Genomic DNA, 6,000 nt, shown 5'->3' on the forward strand with positions numbered 1-6,000 from the left:
AGTGCTGACTGTGGGACAAACCATCACAGTTCAGGATGACCCAGGCACAGCTACTGCTAACCTAGTGGCTATGGTAGTCCACCTTCATAGCTGACTACACAAAGCTGAACAACCTGTTCTTATGGAAACACACACCTGGCCAAGGAAAGCCAGGGCTTTTGCAGAATTTAGGAAAACTCTAGGGAAATGCATGAGTACAAACAGTGATCCCATAGGCAAAACCCGTGGAGCTGCGAGCTGGGCTGCTGGCAAAGAACCGGGGTGTAACACAGTGTTTAACTGTTTTGCTCTTACTCTGAACAGCTGGCCTATATCTGCTCATACATCAGCCAAAGAATAAGCAATCTAATCTCAGACTATATTTTGGTAAAAATAAAAATAGGCTGGGTTGAGAAAGAGCCAGTTGTATTGCCCTTTGTTTCTGAAGCTCTCTCCCCTCCACAATACCCCCACTTGTATTGCTGCTTTTCCAGCTGTGAGAACTCTCCAGGGGAACAATAAGAGCTCTCATCTGCCTTAAACAGGCCAATAAAAATCTAGGACTACTTCCCTACTGTTTGTGGCTATTGAACTCAGTAATAACCAGTATTTATATAGTACCTTAATACAAACCATCAGTGCTTCTCACGGCAACCAATGGAAGGCCGCATGGTCATCCTCTTGGTTACTGGGAGTAATGTGAAGGATCAGAGATGTTAAGTATTTTGCTCAAGGTCACATAGCTGAGGTAGAATAACGGAAAGATCTGCATTTTGAGGTTTGATAGATCTGAGTTCTACTCTCTACCCTACTACTTAGCGGTAGGATGGTCTTGACCAAACTCTTCAACACCGAGTCTACATTTTCTAGCTGTTAAAATGACACATCAGGCTTGCTGCACTTATTTATTATCTATTGAGTGAAACCATTGTGTGGAAGGTCTGAATGTCAAGTACACTTCTTCACAATCCCTTTCCCATTTATTCCTTCTGCATAGTGCTGCATCAGTTAGCGTCAGAGCTCAGACCAGCTGATCCTCAGCTCACAGTCTTTCCACACTCCTTGCTGCCTGACACCTGGCACTTCCACCCCCATGAAGATATAGCACAGGAGAAGATAATGTCCTCATATCAGTAACCGGGGATGCAGTAAGCATGATCCCTGGCAACTAGAGAAGCATGAATCCATTGATTCATTGTGCAGCTAGCGAGCACTGTGATGCTTTAGAAGAATGGCAATTCCAACATTGAGAACTGAAATTAAACTGTCTTTGGGAAGCCAAGTGGCTATGTTTGAGAGCAAAAGGGATAGACTAAGCTTAAGCACTTGGAAGCATCCTGAGCTTTGACTGTGAATTTACAGTACAATGTGGTACAAGAGATCAACACAGAATCCCTGCACTAATCACCCTCAAGTTTGTGGAGCAGAGGTTCTGCCATGAGAGAGAAGAGCATGTGGTCCTTCTGGGCCTGGGTTACTCTTTTTAAATTTAATTATTTTTATTTTTATTAATTGCAGTTTATTTACTTTGTATCCCCCCTGTAGCTCCCTCATTCCTTCTCTCCCGGTCCCACCCTCCCGCCCTCTCCCCCACCTGTGTCCCTCTCCCAGTCCACTGATAAGGGAGGTCCTCTCGCTTTCCCTCTGATCCTAGTCTATTAGGTCTCATCAGGAGTGGCTCTGCATTGTCTTCTTCTGTGGCCTGGTAAGGTTGCTCCCTCTTCAGGGGGAGGTGATCAAAGAACAGGTCAATCAGTTCCTGTCAGAGACAGTCCCTGTCCCCATTACTATGGAACCCACTTGGATACTGAACTGCCATAGGCTACCTCTGTGCAGGGGTTCCAGGCCATCTCCATGAGTGGTCCTTGGCTGGAGTATCAGTCTCAGAAAAGATCCCTGTGTCCACACTTTTTGGATCTATTGCTCTCCTTGTGGAGCTCCTGTTCTCTCCTGGTCTTTCTATCTCCCCCTTCTTTCATAAGATTCCCTGCACTCTGCCCAAAGTTTGGCTTAGAGTCTCAGCATCTGCCTCAATACCCTGCAGGGTAGAGCCTTTCAGAGGCCTTTTGTGATAGGCTCCTGTCCTGTTCCCTGTTTTTTTCCTCCTCTGATATCCATCCTCTTTGCCTTTCTGAATGGGGATTGAACATCTTATCCAGAGTCCTCCTTCTTGATTAGCTTCCTTAGGTGTACAGATATTAGTATGTTTATCCTATATTATATGTCTAATATCCACTTATGAGTGAGTATATACCCTGTGTGTCTTTCTGCTTCTGAGATACCTCACTCAGGATGATCTTTTCCAGTTCCCACCATCTACCTAAAAACTTCATGATCTCCTTGTTTTTTATTGCTCAGTACTATTCCATCGTGTAGATGTACCACAATTTCTGTATCCATTCCTTAACTGAGGGGCATCTGGGCTTTTTCCAGCTTCTGGCTATTACAAATAAAGCTGCTACAAACATGGTTGAGCAGATGTCCTTGTTGTATACTTGAGGATCTTTTGGATATATGCCTAGGAGTGGGATAGCTGGATCTTGAGGAATCACTATTCCTAATTGTCTGAGAAAGTGCCACGTTGCTTTCCAGAGTGGTTGTACAAGTTTACATTCCCACCAGCAATGGAGGAGGGTTCCCCTTTCTCCACATCCTCTCCAGCATGTGTCGTCACTTGAGTTTTCCATCTTAGCCATTCTGATGGATGTAAGGTGAAATCTCAGGGTCATTTTGATTTGCATTTTCCTGATGACTAAGGATGTTCAATGTTTCTTTGCCATTCGATATTCCTCTATTGAGAATTCTCTGTTTAGCTCTGTACCCCATTTTTTAATTGGACTACTTGATTTGTTGCTGTTTAACTTCTTGAGTTCTTTATATATACTGGATATCAGCCTTCTGTCAGATATAGAGTTGGTGAAGATCCTTTCCCAATCTATAGGCAGTAAAATACTTTTTAGTTGAAAAAAAAGAAGTTTCCTTGATGAGGGGCAAGCATTACATTCATGTATGGTTGTAAGGACAAACGTTTATATTGTTGCTGGGTATTATACTTGTTTAGCAAAGCAGCAGTTGTAGCTTCTCCTCCAAGATCCGCAAGTTCACTAGTACTCTGTGCTTAGCTAAGTTTCCAGTACCAGGCACAGCTTCCCTCTTAGTGACTGAGAGTTAGGGATAGTTGGAGAGTCAGTGGTCACTGCCAAGGTGTGTGTTCAACTACTGCATCATTAGTGTTATTGTGTCATTCTAGTCATTGTTATGATTTACAGATGTCATAGCTCGTAGGACTGTTGGTTCCATATGTTGGAAGTTTATGTAGTGTCTGGTACCATGAAATCTAGTACTCAGGGAGAGAGCACTCTGGCTAATTCTGACTCTGAGACCTCCGGAACCTGTCTGAAGTTGTAGTGTCTCCATCAGTATGGATTTATTTTCCATCTCTAGAGAGCAACCACGGGCAATAGAGATAGGCTGTGTGTTTTGAGAGTATCTTGGATAGTTCTGACCAACAACTCAAAAGAGATCTTTTTCTCAAAGAAATTTCTTTTTGCAACAGATAGAGACCATTATAGAAAACTACAACCATTCAAAATGCAGAGGTATGTTAACCAGTATCAATGGGTGCATCTACAAAACATTCCTGCACTCAGGCAGAAAGACTGTAGAAGCCAAACGTTCAGGGAGTTTGCTCTAAGATTGTATCTCACCAACATGTCTGCCCAAACAAGATAAAGTTGACAGGGGAAAGAAAGCCCATGAGGTCTACCCAAAGAACTACAAGCAACTAAGGCATTGGCATTGGGAGAAAGTCTCCAGAAAAGAGCATGCTGATTGGTTATCCAATACCAAATTATCAGCCTTGAAAACACACATAAGCATAAGATCATACAGACTGAGCAGGTTATGTTTAGGCATATGTATGTATGTATGTATACATATATGCATGAAGTAGCAATTAATGAAAAACGGGCCATGAATTTGAAAAAAGAGTAAGGATGAGTGTATGAGGTTAGAAGAGAGAAAAGGGCAGGGAGAAACTGTGTAATTATATTATAATCTCAAAGATAAGATAAATATTTTAGATATATCTATTTCCCTTCAAATTTGATGATTTCACTTTTCTTTATAGCTGAACAGAATTGTATTGTGTGTATGCACCAAATTTTCATTACCCATTCATCAGTTTAAGAATATTTAGATTCCATGCACTCTGCCCAACAGTTAGCCAGAAGTCTCAGCATCTGCTTTGATAGTCTGCAGGACAGAGCCTTTCAGAGGCCCTCTGTGGCAGGTTCCTAGGTTGTTTCCTGTTTTCTTCTTATTCTGATGTCCATCCTCTTTGCCTTTCGAGATGGGGATTGAGCATTATAACCAGAGTCCTCCCTCTTGATTAGTTTCTTTAGGTGTACAGATTTTAGTAGGTTTATCCTATATTATATGTCTATATGAGTGAGTATATACTGTGTGTGTGAAATAGTAAGATCTGGAGAGGACAGAAGCTCCACAGGAGAGTAACAGAACCAAAAAATCTGAGCACAGGGGTCTTTCCTGAGACTGATACTCCAACCAAGTACCATGTATGGAGATAACCTAGAACCCCTTCACAGATGTAGCCCATGGCAGTTCAGTATCCACCTGGATTCCATAGTAATGGGAACAGGAACTGCCTCTGACATGAACTGATTGGCCTTCTCTTTGATCACCTCCCCCTGAGAGGGGAGCAGCTTTACCAGGCCACAGAGGAAGACAATGCAGCCACACCTGATGAAATCTGATAGACTAGGATCAGAAGGAAGGAGAGGAGAACCTCCCCTATCAGTGGACTTGGGAAGGAGCATGCGTGGAAAAGGGAGAGGGAAGGTGGGATTGGCAGGGGAGGAAAGAGGGTTTTATGGGGAGATACAAAGTGAATAAAGTGAAATTAATAAAAAACTAAAAGAATAAAAAAGGATATTTCGGATGTTTTCATTTCCTAGATATTGTGAATAAAATAGCAATGAACATGGCTGAGCAATTATCTGTAGAGCAAGATGTTTAGTCCTTTGGACATATGCTAAGGAGTAATATAGTTGGGTCCTATGGTAGATCTGCTTTTAGTTTTCAAGTGAGAATTCTCCAGCTAATTTCCAGAGTTTGCAATCCCGTCAATAGTGAGTGAGGGTCATCTTTGACCCAGATCCTCAGAAGTATTTATTATCAGTTTTTTCCTTCATCTCAGCCATTCTGACTGGAGTAAGATGAAATCTCAAAATTGTGTTAATTTTTATTTCTGTCATTGCTAAGGATGTTGAACACTTGTAAAGAAAATCTTAGCCATTTTTATTTCAGATCTGTAACCTATGTTTTTTGATTGGGTCATTTGTTTTCTTATTTTATCATGTGCTTCTTCTGTTCTTTGTATATTCTAGATATTAATCATCTGTCAGATGAATTGCTGACAAAGATTCTCTCCCACTCTATGGACTTTCTCTTTGTGCAAATGAACTTTTCTTTTGCTGCATGGAAACATTTTAGTTTTACAAGGTCCCATTTGTCAATTGTTGGCCTTAAAACCTTAATGAATGGAGTCCTGTTCAGAAAGTCCTTCCCTACACCTATGTGTATCCTGTGGGTACTGCCTGTATTTTCTTCTTGCTGTTTCAGGGTTTCAAGTTTCACATCAGTGGTCTTTAAGCAATTTGGAAGTGGACAGGAAGGCGATAGGGACATCGATATAAGTCTGATTTCATTCTTCTGTATGTGGACATCCAGCTCTCCAAGAATTATTTATTAAGGACACTTGCTGTCTTTTGGCCAGTGTGTATTTTTGGCATTGTTGTCAAATATGAGATGGCTGTGTGATTATGGGTACTCACGTTTGTGCCTTCTATTTTTTTCTAAATGTCAGTTTTTCTGTCAGTCCTAGGCTGTCTTTAGTACTATAATATAGCTTTAAGTCTGTTATGATAATTTCTCCAAATCTGTTATTTTCCTATTATTTTATTGGCTATCTTTAGTCTTTTGTGAGTCTATATGAAATTC

The sequence above is a fragment of the Psammomys obesus genome, unplaced genomic scaffold (genome assembly GCF_907164565.1).
Source record: "Psammomys obesus unplaced genomic scaffold, mPsaObe1.curated_primary_1811, whole genome shotgun sequence".
In the NCBI taxonomy this organism is placed as follows: domain Eukaryota; kingdom Metazoa; phylum Chordata; class Mammalia; order Rodentia; family Muridae; genus Psammomys; species Psammomys obesus.